General features: G+C 40.0%; 1 pseudogene; it reads right to left on the reverse strand.

Moving 5' to 3' along the window:
• Positions 1–10,166: 10,166 nt before the first annotated feature.
• LOC117802798 lies at positions 10,167–16,297 on the reverse strand (annotated as a pseudogene).
• Positions 16,298–19,643: the final 3,346 nt, after the last annotated feature.

A 19,643-nucleotide genomic window follows, 5' to 3' on the forward strand; every position in this document is an offset into this window, starting at 1 on the left:
AGCAAATGAAAGGACCAGGAACTAATCAGCAATAACAAGAAAAACAAAGTAAGATTATATCTGAAGAAACTCCTCAGGTTTTTATATTCCAGAGGGATGCTGCCAGAGACTTACCAGGGACGCTGGAGAGAACCAGGAATGAATTTACAAATAAAACTCTTATTTTAAGGGGCAATCCAAAGGCTACAAATACAGTAATTAAAATTCAGGCATGTATAAACATATGAACAAGCCAACTTCGTATTGTTGCTGGCCCTCCAGTTTCTTAATTACAGAGTAGAAAGTCAATGTTACCGTCTCGAAATCCCTGGGATAATTACAAAGGACTAATGAAGGCAGATTGCCTTGGCCCAGAAATATGCTTGTCAAGTTAGTGCAGGATCAAATTCAAAGGCTGTTGCCTACATGCACTGAGCAAGAGTAATGAAAGGGTACATTTGGTCAAATGATTCAGGGTGGTGGAAAAGACAGGGGCTGTTTCAGCATGATAGTGAGGAGAAGAAATGGCAAGAGGAGTTCTGTCTAGTCAAAGTAAGAAATCCATTCCAAGTTTCCAATGACTCTCACTCCACCCAGAGACGCACCTGATGGAGTTGAGTGACTGGCAAGACTAGCTAGAGAAAGAGGTGGGACACTGGCTGAGAGGAGCCCAGGAGACAGTTGTTCTCAGCTGGACCAGGTACTGCCCTGGGGTAATTTTAAGGAAAAAAAGAAAAAGGAAAAAAAAATAGTATGTCCTAGGCCTCACCCTAGACCAAATGAATCAGACCCTCTGGGAGTGGGGCCTAGCTATTAGTATATTAGGAGAACCCACGCATGGCTTACATTGAAAATCACCAGCTTAAAGGGACTCAGGGCTATGACGCAAAGTGGAGGGAGGACAGGAAGGGCACACTGGGAATGCGTGGCCCTGAGAGGCTGAAGGAACTGTGTCCCTTGATGGGCTATGAGACAGGAAGAAGAGAATGAGGCACCACTCTCCACCCCCTAGCTCCCGGTGGACTTTGTATGGTTTGGGAGATAGGACTCAGTCATCCGTTAAAGGACCGTGGCTCCTTCTACTCTGCTCGTGTATGACCAGCGGAGATAACCAAGTGTAACATCGGGCTGCCCCTCCTTTAAGTGCACAGTACTGCTGTATTACTTTCCAGGGTTGTTCTTAAAACGGAAATAGAAAAGTTCCAGACGGACCCACTCTCTCTGCTGCTTGTCCCCTATAAATTATTTCAGTCTGAGCTGATGTCTGCAGACCGACAGGGTGTGGTCACTACGTTTTGATGGTGACTGGGCCCCTCACAGCCTGATCTGGGAGAGTTTAACGGAGCTACCTACGTGTGGTTGATGAAAAAACATTACAGGGACTCCATCACTGCTACTAGTGCCTACGAAAAGAAAGTCTAAGAAAACAGAAAGATGTTTCCTCTTCAGGCCTTAAATTGAGGCAAATTTCAAACAAGTTCAGACTACAGAGGAGACCAAGAAGCTGAGATTTTAAGGATCCCAGGGCAGCTTTTTTTTTTTTCCCAACATAAATGTCTCTATTGGTCCTGATATGTCCCATGTTAATCATTTAATGGACCTCAGTATAAGTGCAAATGTTACCTAAGATAAATAGCAGCATTCTCAGTTTATCACATTAGCCAGTCAGCTGGATGAATCCCAGGAAAATTGGAAAGAATCAGTAAGTTCTTTTTTTTTTTTTTTTCATTCTACAGAGATAGAGACAGCCAGCGAGAGAGGGAACACAAGCAGGGGGACTGGGAGAGGAAGAAGCAGGCTCGCAGCAGAGGAGCCTGATGTGGGGCTCGATCCCAGAACGCCGGGATCACGCCCTGAGCCAAAGGCAGACTCTTAATGACTGTGCCACCCAGGTGCCCCTGAATCAGTAAGTTCTAATAAATAGAGAGAGCTTGGGGGGGGGGGCTGGGTGGTTTAGTCGGTTGGGCGTCTGACTCTTGATTTCAGCTCAGGTCATGATCTCAGGGTCATGGGATCGAGCCCCACATTGGGCTCGTACTGGGCATAGAGCCTCCTTATGATTCTCTCTCCCCTTCTCCCTCTGCCCCTCCACCCCCATCTCCGAAAAAAAAAAAGAGAGAGAGAGAGAGGGAAGTGAGAGAGAGAGCGCTTAGGTTTGGGATGCTACCTTGGGTTGGTAGACCTTTAAACTGGGAGGCTCCAGACTTAAGTAAGTCCCCTGAACTCAGTGGGTATATGTGGCTGCCAAAGAAAGGGAATATGGACAAAGGACTAAAGAACTTCAAAGGTATATATCGGCTGCTTTTTACTCTTTAGGCTAGACTCTTCTTGAACATGATAAATCCTGCTCAACTAAAGGAAAATGTTGACAGAGTTAGGATGAAGTCTCTTGAGTTCTGTTCCCTGAGGTTCATGGTAAATCTTAGGAAAATTTGCTAGATACTCACTTTGGATCAGCCTTTGAGCCACTCTCTGTAAATCATGTATTGCATTAGAAACCTGAATAACAGACAGGGTGATTATACTTTCCCCTCTGACAAACAAGGGCACATTTCAGTCAAATATTCAAATACTCAAACAGCCTCTTTATGCTAGGGATGGAAGTACAAGGTTATGCAATATTAAAAACCAATCTTTGAGGAGTTCTAACTCCATGGGAAATAGATGGATGTGGAAGCAACATATTACCTGCCTAATATTCCATTTGTCACACATCTATCCTGCTCTTTTCTTTGCCATGCTGTAAGTTTTAAGATTCTCAAGCACATTCTATTCACTAACTAATCAAATAGCTTTGAGAATGCATCTCGTGGTAAGAATCTCAAAAAGAGAAGAAAGCATTCCCTTAGATCTGTAGAAAAGCACATATCACCCCATATTGTCAAGCCAGTTCTGATCAAGTAGAGAATTCAGCCCATTTACAAAATTATCTCTCTTATTCTCTTATCCAGTGTGAAGACTTGTATAAAAACTATATAATCTGGGGCGTCTGGGTGGCACAGCGGTTAAGCGTCTGCCTTCGGCTCAGGGCGTGATCCTGCCATTCTGGGATCAAGCCCCACGTCAGGCTCCTCCGCTATGAGCCTGCTTCTTCCTCTCCCACTCCCCCTGCTTGTGTTCCCTCTCTCGCTGGCTGTCTGTATCTCTGTTGAATAAATAAATAAAATCTTTTTAAAAAAAACCTATATAATCTTATTCAAATCTTTGGTTTAACATAAAAGTCTTTTAATCATTTTTTTTAAGAGAGAGAGAGCATGAGTTGGTTGGGGGGGACAGAGGGAGAGGGAGACAGAGAATCTTAACCAGGCTCCATGCCCAGCACAGAATCTGATGTGGGGCTTGATCTTACAACCCCATGATCAAGACCTGAGCTGAATTCAAGAGTCAGGCACCCAACCAACTGAGCCACCCAGGTGCCCCAACAGAAAAGTCTGTTAAAGACACCTAGCATTCTGAGTCTATTGCTATATCCTGTGAAAAGAACCTTATAATTGCTAGAATTCTGTAATTCTGAGTGGTTGACTTATGTAATAATTTCTTGCTTGAGGAAAAATGTTTAAATTGATCTCTCTTTTCTGAGAAGGATAAATGCATGCAAGATTTCTTCACTAAGCATGAAGAGCTTCATAATGTCCTTCTTCTCCCTTCGTATATAAAAAGGTAATAAACCTATGATTTTGTTGCATTCCTTTTTCAAATCAAGAGTTTGAGAGTCTTTGTCTCATTTAAATTCACACTGCTAAGTGCTCTGATAGAAGTTAAACTAAGAGTCAAGAAGAAATAACAGTCCCTTTTGAGGATGAGGACCTGAGAAAGCTTCTCACAGGAGATGACATTTATGACACTGTAACAGGACAGTCAGATTTCTGCAAGCAAAGAAGACAGGAAGGGGTTGGTAAGGGAGCGATTCTGGTGGAAGGAGCAGTAATGCCTTGAAAACACGAAGTGCCATGTGTTGAAGGCATACTGCCTATTTCGGCATGGTGAGGGGTGAGAACTGGTTACTCAGTGAAGCTGGAAGAGTTGGTTGGGTCAGATCAAAAGCTGAATGAAGCATTCTGGGACTTTAAAAAATATAAGCAGTGGTGTGCAGTAAAACACTTCTGAGTAGGGGTCATGTGATTTGCTATTCACTGAGAAATGGAAATAGTAGGAGGATGGAAGATGTACTGAAGAGAGGAAGACCTGGTACAGGGATACCACTTAGGAAGTCACCTGAATCGTCTCTGTGAAGGTTGAAAAGGTCTGTGGCAATGGAAGGAGAAGGTGAGCAGGAATTCAAAAGATGTTCTAGAAGTGTAATCCTCTGGAAATGAGAATGAAGACGAGAGAAAGGTTGGATACATCTACAGGTTACTAAAAGGGGTTGTAGCATCCTTCTCTTTTGAAATGTATACTCATAATATATGCATTGTGTGTATAGGATGTCTCAGAGGTGAGAAATAGGGGAGCAAATTGCATAATCACTGGAGGTGTGATTAAAAACCTAGGATCATCAATGCAATCTATTTCGGCAGAATCTATCAACAACAATGGGAATACACTCTATCTCTTGTCTATGAAACCACCGCAGCATTTCTACTCTAGAGATGTAATACTCTGGCCCTGGAATGCCCATTGTCCTCCAGAGTGACTTCCAACTTCACTTATATCTCAGACTATTTCTATGTGAATCATTCAACCACTTTGTTACAAATGTGGAATGAGTTTTTACCAAGACTCAGTGATTGAACGTTATAAGATGATCTATAAAACCTTCATCTATTCTTTTTGAATCAGTGGCGCCCATCCTCTGAGTACCTTCTCTTTAATTTAATTTAATTTAATTTTTTTTTGTCTTTAAGTTTCCATGGTAAACACTTTTGGTAACATTTTTCACAAAGGATGACTTATGAACATAAATGATACAAAGTAAGCCACTGATGCGGCTCGTCATTCGGATAAGTGATGTTAAGGACTTCTACAGCTCCAGTTTGACAAAAGGGGCTCACCTGAGCGATAAGTCTCAACGTTAAGGTACTCCAACTTGTTATGTTTTCAGATTTAATATTAGAAAAGTTATGATCATGAAATATGCATCGACCAAATGAATTGAAAAATAACTTTCATCTCCAGTCAACCATATTGTATCATTTTCCAAGAGATGAATTTTGATGTCATGTAGAAAAGCTTCATTCTTTGAGTTATCCATAATACTTCTTATTAATAGAGCCAAAGACCTTATTGGTATTTTCATTATAAATTTCAAACTACCAATGAAAATTTAAAAGTCAACAATAGAATCCAACAGTACATTAAAAGGATTATCCATCATGACCAAGTGGGATTCATACCTGGGATGCAAGCATGGTTCAACACTCGCAAATCAATCAATGTGATACATCATATCAACAAGAAAAGACTCAGGAACCATATGATCCTCTCAATTGATGCAGAAAAAGCATTTGACAAAATACAGCATCCTTTCCTGATTAAAACCCTTCAGAGTGTAGGAATAGAGGGTACATTTCTCAATCTCATAAAAGCCATCTATGAAAAGCCTACTGCAAGCATTATTCTCAATGGGGAAAAGCTGGAAGCCTTTCCCTTAAGATCAGGAACACGACAAGGATGCCCACTCTCGCCACTATTATTCAACATAGTACTAGAAGTCCTTGCAACAGCAATCAGAAGACAAAAAGGGATCAAAGGTATCCAAATCGGCAAAGAAGAAGTCAAACTGTCTCTCTTTGCAGATGACATGATACTCTATATGGAAAACCCAAAGGAATCCACTCCCAAACTATTAGAAGTTATAGAACAATTCAGTAAGGTGGCAGGATACAAAATCAATGCCCAGAAATCAGTTGCATTTCTATACACGAATAACGAGACTGAAGAAAGAGAAATTAGGGAATCCATCCCATTTACAATAACACCAAAAACCATACGTTACCTTGGAATTAACTTAACCAGAGACGTAAAGGACCTATATGCTAGAAACTATAGATCACTTTTGAAAGATATTGAGGAAGACATAAAAAGATGGAAAAATATTCCATGCTCATGGATTGGAAGAATTAACATAGTTAAAATGTCCATACTACCCAGAGCAATCTACACTTTCAATGCTATCCCGATCAAAATACCGAGGACATTTTTCAAAGAACTGGAACAAATAGTCCTTAAATTTGTATGGAACCAGAAAAGGCCCCGAATCTCCAAGGAACTGTTGAAAAGGAAAAACAAAGCTGGGGGCATCACAATGCCGGATTTCGAGCTGTACTACAAAGCTGTGATCACAAAGACAGCATGGTACTGGCACAAAAACAGACACATCGACCAATGGAACAGAATAGAGAACCCAGAAATGGACCCTCGGCTCTTTGGGCAACTAATCTTTGATAAAGCAGGAAAAAACATCCGGTGGAAAAAAGACAGTCTCTTCAATAAATGGTGCTGGGAAAATTGGACAGCTACATGCAAAAGAATGAAACTTGACCACTCTCTCACACCATACACAAAAATAAACTCCAAATGGATGAAAGACCTCAATGTGAGACAGGAATCCATCAAAATTCTAGAGGAGAACATAGGCAACAACTTCTATGACATCGGCCAGAGCAACCTTTTTCACGACACATCTCCAAAGGCAAGAGAAATAAAAGATAAAATGAACTTATGGGACTTTATCAGGATAAAGAGCTTCTGCACAGCCAAGGAAACAGTCAAAAAAACTAAGAGACAGCCCACGGAATGGGAGAATATATTTGCAAAGGACACCACAGATAAAGGACTGGTATCCAAGATCTACAAAGAACTTCTCAAACTCAATACACGAGAAACAAATAAACAAATCATAAAATGGGCAGAAGATATGAACAGACACTTTTCCAATGAAGACATACAAATGGCTAACAGACACATGAAAAAATGTTCAAAATCATTAGCCATCAGGGAAATTCAAATCAAAACCACACTGAGATACCACCTTACGCCAGTTAGAATGGCAAAGATAGACAAGGCAAGAAACAACAATTGTTGGAGAGGATGTGGAGAAAGGGGATCCCTCCTACATTGTTGGTGGGAATGCAAGTTGGTACAGCCACTCTGGAAAACAGTGTGGAGGTCCCTTAAAAAGTTAAAAATTGAACTACCCTATGACCCAGCCATTGCACTACTGGGTGTTTACCCCAAAGATACAGACGTAGTAAAGAGAAGGGCCATATGCACCCCAATGTTCATAGCTGCATTGTCCACAATAGCCAAATCATGGAAGGAGCCGAGATGCCCTTCAACAGATGACTGGATTAAGAAGCTGTGGTCCATATATACAATGGAATATTACTCAGCTATCAGAAAGAACGAATTCTCAACATTTGCTGCAACATGGACGGCACTGGAGGAGATAATGCTAAGTGAAATAAGTCAAGCAGAGAAAGACAATTATCATATGATTTCTCTCATCTATGGAACATAAGAACTAGGATGATCGGTAGGGGAAGAAAGGGATAAAGAAAAGGGGGGTAATCAGAAGGGGGAATGAAACATGAGAGACTATGGACTATGAGAAACAAACTGAAGACTTCAGAGGGGAGGGGGTGGGGGAATGGGATAGACTGGTGATGGGTAGTAAGGAGGGCACGTATTGCATGGTGCACTGGGTGTTATACGCAACTAATGAAGCATCAAACTTTACATCGGAATCCGGGGATTGTACTGTATGGTGATTAACATAATATAATAAAAAAAATAAAATAAAAAATAAATAAATAATAAATAAAATAAAATAAAAAAGAAAAAAATAAAAGTCAACACCAATTTATAAAAGAAGGCAGAGAGGAAACGTATATTCCTACATATTTTGGAATAATCCAAGAGAGAAAATAATTTTCTCTGGAAAGGTGACACTGAATTGGGTATTTTGAATGTGTATTGTTGAGATAAGTGAAACATCTGATCCTAGAAGCTGAGAGGACGTATTACTGAATGATTATTTCACCTAAGAGGTTTATCTACAAGGAAGTCTTGAAACAAGAATATGTAATTAATATTTATTTCAATCTTAGCTGAATGTATTTTACCAAATGTCATTCATGCAGACATTCACTAACTTAGCCAGAATTTATACAACATCGTTTTTGAAGCAGGTACAGTGTTAGAGACAGAAGTGACTCAGGTAAAAGATCCCTCATTTTGTGGAGTTTATGACCTAGGGAGGGAGAGAGGTATTGGATATATAATCTCTAATTCATTAATTTATTTATTGACAAATATTTATTGAGGCTCTATCATGTGTCAGGCATTGTTCTAGGCACTGGGGACATAGCGATGCACAAAACACAAAAATGCCTGCCCTCGTGGAGCTTAACTTCCACTTGTGGTAAATGCTACAGAGGTAAATGCAGGCTGCTGTGGAAACCCATTCAACCCAAGCCCCACAGTTGGTCTGACTACCTGCTCACACACCTCCTGGAAGGAGCTGGGAACCTGAACTTTGCTGTGTTTCCTTAGGGGTGGGTTCAGGCTGTACTAGACTGGAGAGCATGAGACTGAAGGAGGAGGGCTTTGTTTATGCCTAAAGACCCTGTACCTTGCAATTACATTTTCTGGAACATGTTAACCACCTGATTGATGAGGTGCACTTGGGTCAGTTAAGGGTGTCACTTATGCATACCTAGACTGGGCTATACGCAGGAAAATTCCAGCATTGTATGTCTATCTGTCTGTCTGTATGTATGACTATAGGTGAGGAGATTTCTCTGCTTCCAGGACATCTGCTAGGACCCTCACTAAACAGGGATTATCATCTACATACGTCCTCTGGAGAGACATTTGGAACTAGGAAGCTGCACATCTTGGTTTGTGTTGGAAAGTTGCCCATGTATTTTAATTGTGTTGACCTCCTTCTGCGTCCTTTAGGTGAATTAACTCTTATTGTCCAGGTGGTATCCATGTCTGATCTCTCCACCCATCTAAACCTGTTACTGAAATCAGTCAGTTTAGCAGATGTGCAGCTTAAAGTGGATTCAACAAATATGTTACAACATCTGGCTTTACTTGCAATTTTAAAGGTGATGATAAAAATTATGGGAGAACTTTTAAAAGCTTCCTAGTTTAGGCATTACATGATATGACCATACACTACTGGGGTCACAGAACAGGGTCAGCTCCAGCCCAGCTCATTTCACTATGAAGGCCATCAGAGGGTAACAACTCATCTCTGCATGGACCCATCAGCTGCCTTGATGGGATGGTTTGAGGGAAGCTGGAGAAGACTGTTCTTAACCAAAAATTTTCCCACCATTGCTTCTTGCTAAGAATCTAATTTAATACACGGTAAGTGTCTTAGTTTGCGATTACCCTAAAGCAGACCATTCAACAAGGACTTGTGACCAGACATTTTATTTGAAGGTGATCCTAGGAATTAGACATGAGGGAGTGGAAGGAGTGACACAAGGAAGAGAGAAAAGCTCTGGAAAAACCTGAGAACAGAACATCCAACCTTATCACACCTCATGTGAGTGCTCTTAGCTTATAAACCAATATGCTGCTAATCTAAGAGAGAAAAATACCCCTACATTATTTTTCATTGAGTTTTCTGATGTTAAAAGAACTTATGCCCATTTAAGAGAACATAACAGTTTGAAGAAAGGATATGGAGTAAATGACTAGAACAGATGACTCACACTGACACAGAAATAACGGAACAGACAGAAGAGCTCTTCTGCAATGTAATGAGAACTCTCAGGGATACAGAATTAGAGAGCACAAAGTAATTCCTGAAACTTAATACATGATCTCAACTTAAAATTCAGTAGAAAGCCTTGGGGAAAAAAGCACTATCAGAAAAAAAATTAATGATGTGGAAGAATAATGAAGGAAACATAACACAAAGCCAAAATATAAATAAATAAAGGCAATGAATGACAAGTCCACAAAAAATGAAGCACAGAGTCAGAAGACCTTATGTGCATGAAATTTCATAAGATTACTAGAATCCAAGATGAGTAAAAAATAATTTTTTTTCAAACAAAAGGTCTCACATATCTATTACTGAAACAACCTACAGGTGCAGAAGCACCGTGTAACAGCAAAAAATCACTTTGCCGATACAACATGTCTATTGCTCAGGTGGTACTGATGTAGTTTACAGAGTATATGATGCAAGCAGGGGACCTTCATGTGGCATATCTATGTCTGCCGCCTCACGTGTGCTCGATCCCTTGCAGACCCAGCTTGCGTCTCCTCCAACACCTCCTCTTGGAGCTGTAGCTTACCTGTCTTCATTGGAATCCACCGGGGAATGGGATGATTCCATGTTTGTTTCTTGGCCAGGAATCACTTGATCCTGAAAGTCTTGTGTGGAGACACAGCGAGGAACACACAACCACCCACACCACAATGGTGGAGGAAGGGAGCCAAGATGAGTCAAACTTTGATCCTGGGAAGCTAATAAGAATGGGAATATGAATAAGAAAAACAATAATTCTGTGATATAATCATTCTTGAAAATAAGTTTTGTTATCAAATTTGTAATTTTTGCATACTCTTCTTTTTGCTTCTTACAGTGGAAACTAATACATTGAGTTTGTGACTTTAAATTAAAATGTTAAATTTGCAACACGAAGTATTTCTTAAATCCTTATATTTTAATGTGTTACTTATATAAGCAGTATAGAGATATTCAGAGGAATGTTGATTGTTTCATGATTTAGTAAACACTAATTTTCAATAGATATTTATATTAGTTTACAGGATTGCCATAAAAAAGTACCACTGACTAGGTACTTTGGGTTGCCCAGGGTACATTTTTTTCTATGCTGCTTAAACAACAGAAATTTATTTTCTCACAGATCCGGAGGGTGGAAGTTCAAGATCAAGGTGTCAGCAGTGTTGGTTTCTTCTGAGGACTCTCTTTGGTTTGTGGATGGCAGTCTTCTCCTTGTATCTTCACATAGCCTTCCCTCTGTGCTTGTGTCCACAAACAATCCACTTCTTTATTTCTTACTCAGCTTGGGTTCTACTAATCTTACATGACCCAAGAGAAAAAGAATGCCATCTCGGTCAAGTGAAGGTGGCAAATCCTGGGTTGCTGACTGGATTGAAATTTTTTTGGAGGAGGGGTTGAATTGGAATCAGAATAGGAGACCCATTAGCAGATAATTCACATTTGTACCACTCATAGTTAGATTTTTATTACAAAGTTTCACTTACCACATCATGGAATTTTTTCCAAACCTATCTGTTAGTTACTTATTGAAGTTGTAACAAATTACCACAAACTTAGTGGTTTAAAACAACAAAAATTTGTTCTCTGACAGTTCTAGAGTTTGAAATCTAAAATCACTTTCACAACAGCTAACATCAAGATGTTGTCAGGGCTGGTTCTTTCTGGAGCTGCTGAGAAGAGAATCCATTTCCTTGACTTTTTTCAGCTTCTAGTGGCCTCCTGTATTCCTTTGTTTATAGCCCCTACCTCTGTCTTCAAAGCACAATGCTCCATCTTCTGTTCCAACACACCACTACCTCCCCCTCTGACTTGGACGCCTCCTGTGACCATCCTACAAGGAGTGTCGTGACATCAGCCCACCCAGATAATCCAGAATCGTCTCCTACCTTAAGGTTCTTAATCCATCTGCAAAATCCATTTTGCCATATGAGGTAAAATTCACAGATTCGACAGGATTAGGACATGGACATCTTGAGAACTCATTATTCAGTTTACCACACGATCCTTAATACAGTTCATTTGTATAGATTTAAATTTTAGAAAACTTGATGTTTTTACTAGAATTGAGGCTGGCTGCACCTAATTTTTATCCTTGCATAATGATATATTGACATAGTCTGTCGGTATAACTGGAAAGTTATGTATGTCTTATCAGTACTTCATTATAATTATAGGGTCATCTAAATGTTACATTACCTGGAAGATGAGAAAATGAGTGTGTGCAGTTAGCTTTCTTTAGGAGGGACATTTGCCCAATTTTTCGTCTTGAAGGACACCTTCAAACACACCATTGGACTCTCATTTAAATGGTTACTGTGTGTGACTAGGGGTCACACTATTAACTATTAACTCCTGTCCCCCAGGGAGATCCCACTTGCTGATTAGCCCTTCCTTGATATGTTTTTTTTACCCTCAGAACTGTTGGGAAAAAATTCATGAACACTGGTTTGCTCTTTCTGTCCATACAAATAGAAACAGGAACTTAACTTCTTTATTTTTTTAAAAAGATTTTATTTATTTATTTAACAGAGATAGAGACAGCCGGCGAGAGAGGGAATACAAGCAGGGGGAGTGGGAGAGGAAGAAGCAGGCTCATAGTGGAGGAGCCTGATGTGGGGCTCGATCCCATAACACCGGGATCACGCCCTGAGCTGAAGGCAGACGCTTAATGACTGAGCCACCCAGGCGCCCCTTAACTTCTTCTTTATTAATAGATATACTTAATAAAAATTGATGTATTATAATTATTAATAAATTATATATTCTATAATAAACATTATCCTATTTACTAAAATTAACAAAAGCTAAATATAATCTATTCATCTTTTTAGGAACTACAACTATCTTTTTTACACCTTGTATAAATTTTCCTTTTGCACATCATTATAAACTCATGGTCTTCTAAAAATTCAATGGTTCTAATTTAATATGATTATTGTCATTTTTTGCAAGTTGGCTCAACTTGGTCATAGGGAACCCCCTAAAATTGGCCTCTTTGGCTTTTTAGAATTGCCTCCAAAGATTTTGAGAACACCCTGACTTCCTAGAGAAAAAATACGAATATCTGGATGCCCCCTGATTATTTCCTTCCTCAGGACATTAAATTAACTATCCTCAGGAGCCTTGGTTTCCTCTAGTAGAGAATGACATTAGCGATCGAAATCTGGGCTCCAGAGGTGTGTAACAGAAGTGCCGGTGATGAGCAGAGGGCTGCTTCTGTGGCTGCTCGGGACGGCCATGATCAAGATTTCGTTTCAGGGTTCACAGTGGTCATTCCAACTTAACACATTCTGTTCTCGTACCCTGCTTATTGATGTATGGTTTCATCAGTCACTAAGACTTTCCCATGTTGACACTGGTAAATGAAACAAAATAAAGGCCAGCAGTGGGAGATCATCTTTCATCTTTCAAATGGGCAAAGATTAGGAGGATTAATAATGCTCAGTGTTGGCCAGAGGGAAGGGAAATACGACCTTCTCATGGGCCGTTGGTGGTAGCATACACGGGTATAATGTTTTCAGAGAACAACTTGCAACATCTATTGACAGGCCAATATTCTTTAGCCTAGAAATTCCACTTTTAGGGATTTACCTTACATATAAATTCATACACACTATGTATGACCACTGCAGCACAGCCTGAGCTGGTGTGTAACAGGAAAACATCTAAATGCCATCATAAGGGGACGATTTAAATAAATCATTATGGTACAACCATACACAGTGAAACACTACAGAACCATTAAAAATAAAGAGGCTATACATGTTCCTATGGAAAAATACCTAAGATGCATTTATGGGTTAAAAAAAATAAGGTAGAGAAAAAGTCTCTCATCTATGGAACATAAAAACTAGGAAGATTGGTAGGAGAAGAAATAGATAAAGAAAGGGGGGTAATCAGAAGGGGGAATGAAGCATGAGAGACTATGGACTCTGAGAAACAAACTGAGGTCCTCAGAGGGGAGGGGGGTGGGGGAATGGTAGACTGGTGATGGGTAGTAAGGAGGGCACGTATTGCATGGTGCACTGGGTGTTATACACAACTAATGAATCATCGAACTTTACATCAAAAACCAGGGATGTACTGTACGGTGACTAACATAATATAATAAAAATATATTAAAAAAAAAGAAAAAAAAGAAAAAGTCTGATCCCATGTGTGTATGTACACACACACACACACACACACACACACACACACACGGATATATATGTAGCTATACATATTTGCATTCTAATAGCAAATTGCTGGATATATAAGAAACGATGGTTTTACGTCCGGAAATCTGAATGGAGGTGGCTAGAGAGAGGAAGATATACTTTATAATAATAATCTTTATAAATACTGTCAATATTATCTCAGGGAAAACAGTTTTATTTTTGTGCTCATCAGTTTATATTGTTAAAAAACAAAATTCAACTGAATAAGATTCAAAGATCTTTTGGCTTTATTCAATGATTCACGAATTGGGCAGCACCCCATTTAGCAGACAGAAAAGAGCTCTGAGGAGCTGTACAAAATTAAAGGCTTCTATAGCCAGAAGGGAGCAGTGACAAGAAAGTTATACTAGCAGGAAGTGGATTGGTTGGGGCAAGGTCACTTTCCTTTATGGGATGGCAGGGATCCATCAGGCAGATTTCTTCACTAGTGCTGATCAGGTGATTCCCGATTAATTGGTTTGAGAGTCCATTTCTGGAGCAGATCGAAACTGTAATTAAGTCTTGGTTTGGTGACCTGGGGCTTAGCATAAGTAACTCCATTTTGGTCCTGGTGTCTTGTTTTTAACAACATGGACTAAGAGTTAAGTTTAACTTTTATTTCAGATTTTCTTCATTATTTACTGAGAATTCCTTCTTGCAGTAGTTTCTCAGTTTTCAATAACATCATTCTCTACACTGAGTCACTGCTGGGCTTTGTTTCCCCTAATTATAGTGTCAGTACCTGGTAAGAAGATAAACTCCCTTCCCAAGGAATCTGATTGCATTAAAGGCTGCAGTGTTCTCATCCGACAATAGTAAAACAGAGGCTGCATGGCCGACCAATGACAGTTTCTCAAGGCGGAAAGGTAAATTTTATTAAACAATGAAAACCCTTTACAGGATGCCTTCATTTTGCTGCTCTAATGGCCATTCTTTTCCAGCAAAAGTGGTTAAAATGAACTGATTAAAAGAATTGAAGGGTGAGTTAAATTCTTAGAGATTTTCAAAGAATAATACTATTTCCCTCAAAATCACGCATCTGTTGTGTAACAAATAAGTTTCAATATTCAGAGGAGACTACAGAAATATGAGATCAGAGAAATCAAAGGCTGCTATTAAGTTTTATTTCTTTAAGTATCTCCTCTCTGGGATTTCTTGTTCATGCACCTCATTTTTATCCAACCAAGTAACTCATCAAACACCATACTTATCAAAATAAATACCATGACCAGGACTGGACTAAGATTTGGGGCTATATCTGTTAAAAAAAAAAAAAAGCAGTGTTTACATTTACAAATGTATGAAACAAAAAGAAAAAATAGAGGGTCAATCCATAGCTAAAAAAAGACTTAAAAGACTATTAACTAAGTTCAAGATGTGAACCTTGTTCATAACCTGAGTCCAGAAAGCACATTTGTAAAATGATGAAAAAATTAGAAATTTAAATTCTGCCTGATATTTGATGTTAGTAAAGCTGCTCAATTCATCTCTAGGTGTGACAGTGGCATTGTGGTTGTTATGAAAAGGACTGCTTTTAGAAACACATACTGAAACATCTGCAAATAAAATCATACAATGTCTGAGACTTCCTTCAAGATATTATAAAGGTGTGGGGAATAGGTAGGGTTGCAGTAGGGATAGGATTGGCCATGGTTTCATGGTGACTGGGGCTAGGTGATGGTACAGGAGGGCTTATTATTTTATTCTGTTTCTTTCATCTACTTTCAAAAAAAATTTTAAAATCTGCCCTTCTTCCCTCCCTTGGGAAAAAAAAAAGGCACAAATTTCATCCCTACCTTCCTGGAGTTTTCAGTCTTAAGTGAGAAAGCAACACTCACCGACTGACTAAAAGATGAAGTGTGTTAAAAAGGAGAGCGCAGGGGCGCCTGGGTGGCTCAGTCAGTTAAGCATCTGCCTCTTGATTTCCACTCAGGTCATGATCCTGGGATCCTGGGATTAAGCCCCAAATGGGCTCCCTGCTTACTGGGGAGCCTGCTTCTCCCTCTCCCTCTGCCCCTCCCCCTGCTTGTGCTCTGTCTCCAAAAAATAAATAAAATCTTTTAAAAAAATGAGAGTGCAGGGTGACAGCAGACCTTGCAACTGAGCAAGATACCCGGAGGTGGAGGGAGGAGTTAGTTGAATGTTTCTTTAATGAAGTTTAGTTGGAATAAATGTTGAAAGGTGGGGCAGAATTGTGGGAGGGAAAAGATAGAGGTATTTGCCAGGCAGGGAACAGCATGTTAAAAGGCCTGGAGAAGTGGGTATAGTATATATATGTATCTTACAGTCTGTACAAGGTAAAATCGGATGTAAAGTTAAAAAGTCAGCTGAATATTTTGTTTGCATATGGCACAACATTTACCTGCACTTGAAACAGGGATATCCACATTGTCTTTTGGCGCGTCATCTCCAAACACACGTGACTAAATTCAATGAGCTGTGTTCTCAGTATCATGGATGTAAAGTCAAATAACATATAGTTGCTTCCTGTAAGAACGTCAGAGTCTAATGACAGTGACAGATACATCTATACCTGTCTATACCTTCTCAAAATGAGATGTGACAAGATCTCTACTAATAGAATGCAGAGAAGACTGTAGGGATATAGAGGAGGAGTGGTTCCTTCTGCCTATTAGGACAGCAGAAGGCTCAGAGGACAGCATGCCACTGGAGCCAGGTTTTAAAAGTTAAGCAGGACTTGGTTAGTCTAAAACAGGGAAGATAGGGCATTCGAACACAAGGGAACAGCGAGAACGCCCGCTCGGAAGCATGAAAGTACATATTATATCTGGGGATTCACAGGTCAATGATGTAGTTAGAACATACAATTAAAATAAATTTAAAACAACTCTTTAGTGCCGTGATAACACGTCACATGGACACTTGTATTTTTCATGCCCTTCACAAATAAATAAACATTTGCTAGCTTCAGGCACAGGCCTTTCAGGAAGGAGATGCCTAAGGGGGGAAGTGTACAGTTAGCACAGAGGGGCAGTGGGCAGAGACAGAAGCTGGATTAGGAGGTCAACATTTTTTCTTTTTTTTCATCTAAGAGACTGATGACAGGTACAACTGAGGTAATATCAAAGCATCAAACAAGCTTTTGGTAAATGAATTTGGGTATTTTCATGACGTCAGAGCTCCCTTGCTGGCTCTTCTCCTGTCTACCTCTGGGTTTGGTAGTTTTTCTGGGCTTTGTCCTGAATCTCTCTTTTTTAAAAAAAAAAAAAATCCTGTTAGTTTCTTTTTCCATGGCCTCAAATAAACACTTAAGATTGTATTTATCAACAACTTCAACGTCTCTTCTGAACCCTATATCCATATATCCAAGTGCTTTCATGCCTCACACAAATTAAGACCTACAACGCTGTCCTCAGTCCTGCCTTGCCTCCTGTGTCTTCCACATCTTCACTAATGACACCACCTTCGACTCTCCTCCCTCTTCCTTCCCTACACATTCCAACTCTCACTAAGACCTTTTGGTTCTCCCCAAATCTTGACTCTCTAGGTATTTGTTCTTTACTACTGTCATTTGCATCAAAACCACCGTCTTCACCAGCTTCCGCGATTGCCCCAACCATGTGTTCTCCATCTGAGAATGAAAAGATCGGGTAACTCCCCCCATGGGGATTACATCCCTTTAATGGCCTCCCTTTGCTCTTTGCTAAAATGCAGAATCCTTAGTAAAGCTAACAGCAAGATCCGACCCCTGCCTATCTCTCCCATCTCATTTCTAATCATTTGCTGTGTTACTGTTGTAGTAGCTTTTAGGTTCTTGAATGTGTTAAGATCTTTTCCAGTCCATAACCTTCACACCTGGGAAGTTCTTTTCCACTCTCTTGGCTGGTTATCTCTTTTAGGCTAAGCTTTGGCTGGGGCTTAGACAGTGAAAATCAGCTCCATCTCTTACCAGGCTGGAATACTAACCATGGGTAAAGTCGGCCACAAAGTTTACAGGAAACTATTTCTCCCCAGAACATGCTATTTCTCCCAAGGACACGCGTCATAATCACAAGCACCATAATCACTCTTTGTTGAGTGATTACTGTTGAAAATCTTTGTTTTCCAAAACCACAGACTATCATAAGCTTTGTTGTTTGAAACTATACATTAAGAATAAAATATCTCACTCTTGCCTAGAGAATCTAAGACAATTTGATACATAGAATCAGCCTTGATTTCCAACCCAAGTAAGATAAGGGGGTTCTGGATACAACACTCTGCATCTATCTTAACTTTGTAGTTTCTTTCTTTTTTTTTTTTTAAAGATTTTATTTATTTATTTGACAGGGATAGAGACAGCCAGCGAGAGAGGGACAGAGATAGAGACAGCCAGCGAGAGAGGGAACACAAGCAGGGGGAGTGGGAGAGGAAGAAGCAGGCTCACAGCAGAGGAGCCTGACGTGGGGCTCGATCCCATAACGCCGGGATCACGCCCTGAGCCGAAGGCAGACGTTTAACCGCTGTGCCACCCAGGCGCCCCTTAACTTTGTAGTTTCTAAGGAAACATGACGCTGATGTTTCTAAGGAAACTTTGACCTGATGTTGACCTCTGGATTGCTTTAAGTCTATCCAAACACTGCTTCATTTATATTTCACCGAAACTCCATTCTTACCCCAAATCCTATAATAACTTTATCTTTTCTTGGTTTGGCCAGATAGGCATCTGGCCACACAATTCTTCTGTGTGTGATCTCCCTCACAGCAATGGGTCAATAAAGCTGACTGTACAGGGTGGTCCCTTGTAGGATAATTGTGCTGGGACAAATGACACCTCTCCAGAGAGGTCTGCTCTGATGTTGGACCCCAGGATAAAGTAGTATTCCCAGTGCACTCCATGATAAGCCCATTCTGCTTCTCTTTCATGGTTTACCATATCCTTCAAGACCCCAAAGCGATGCAATGACTTACCCAAAATATCTAGTCAGAAATATTAACTAGTTATATTGTTCTACTCTACTGGTAACTGTATAAAGTTGAGAGCAACCTAAATGTTCACTCCTTAAAGTCTGAAGCCATTTAAAATATTCATTGCTTCGTACCACACCTCAAGATGTTTGAATGGTGCATAAAAGCTGTAAAAATCTGTAGCAATTGGAAACATTGCTTTAACCAATTTGAAAAAAATAAGTTTCTAAACAATTTAAATAACATAGCCAAATAAGTAAAACAGGCCAGATAAACTGCAAATGAATCAGAAAGAAAAAACACTGAAATTGCAGGAAAAAATTCTAACATATTCTTTTTGTTGTTTCTTTTCTTTTTTTTTTTTTTTTAAAGATTTTATGTATTTATTTGACAGAGATAGAGACAGCCAGCGAGAGAGGGAACACAAGCAGGGGGAGTGGGAGAGGAAGAAGCAGGCTCACAGCAGAGGAGCCTGACGTGGGGCTCGATCCCATAACGCCGGGATCACGCCCTGAAAAAAAAAAAAAAAAAAAAAAAAAAAAAAGGCAAAAAGAACATAAAGGACACCATAGTTCTGGCTGCCCGCAGGTAACAGAATTTAACACCCGGGTGCCACTTCTTTCCTAAACACACATTCTCGCTCTTCCTCTGAACACAACCACCTTTTATCCTAAACAACCAGCATCCCTGTCCCTGGAGCCTTTCGGTAACTGGTTTCCAGGCCCCGAAGCCTGAGGGGGGAGTCGGGAGGCTGAAGGCTTGAGAACAAGCATGGGCAGCAGGACTGAAATAAAACTTCCCATCTTGTGATTTTGCCTCGGGTTCATTCTGAGGTCTAAAAACAA

This window comes from Ailuropoda melanoleuca, chromosome 6, assembly GCF_002007445.2.
Source record: "Ailuropoda melanoleuca isolate Jingjing chromosome 6, ASM200744v2, whole genome shotgun sequence".
In the NCBI taxonomy this organism is placed as follows: Eukaryota; Metazoa; Chordata; class Mammalia; order Carnivora; family Ursidae; genus Ailuropoda; species Ailuropoda melanoleuca.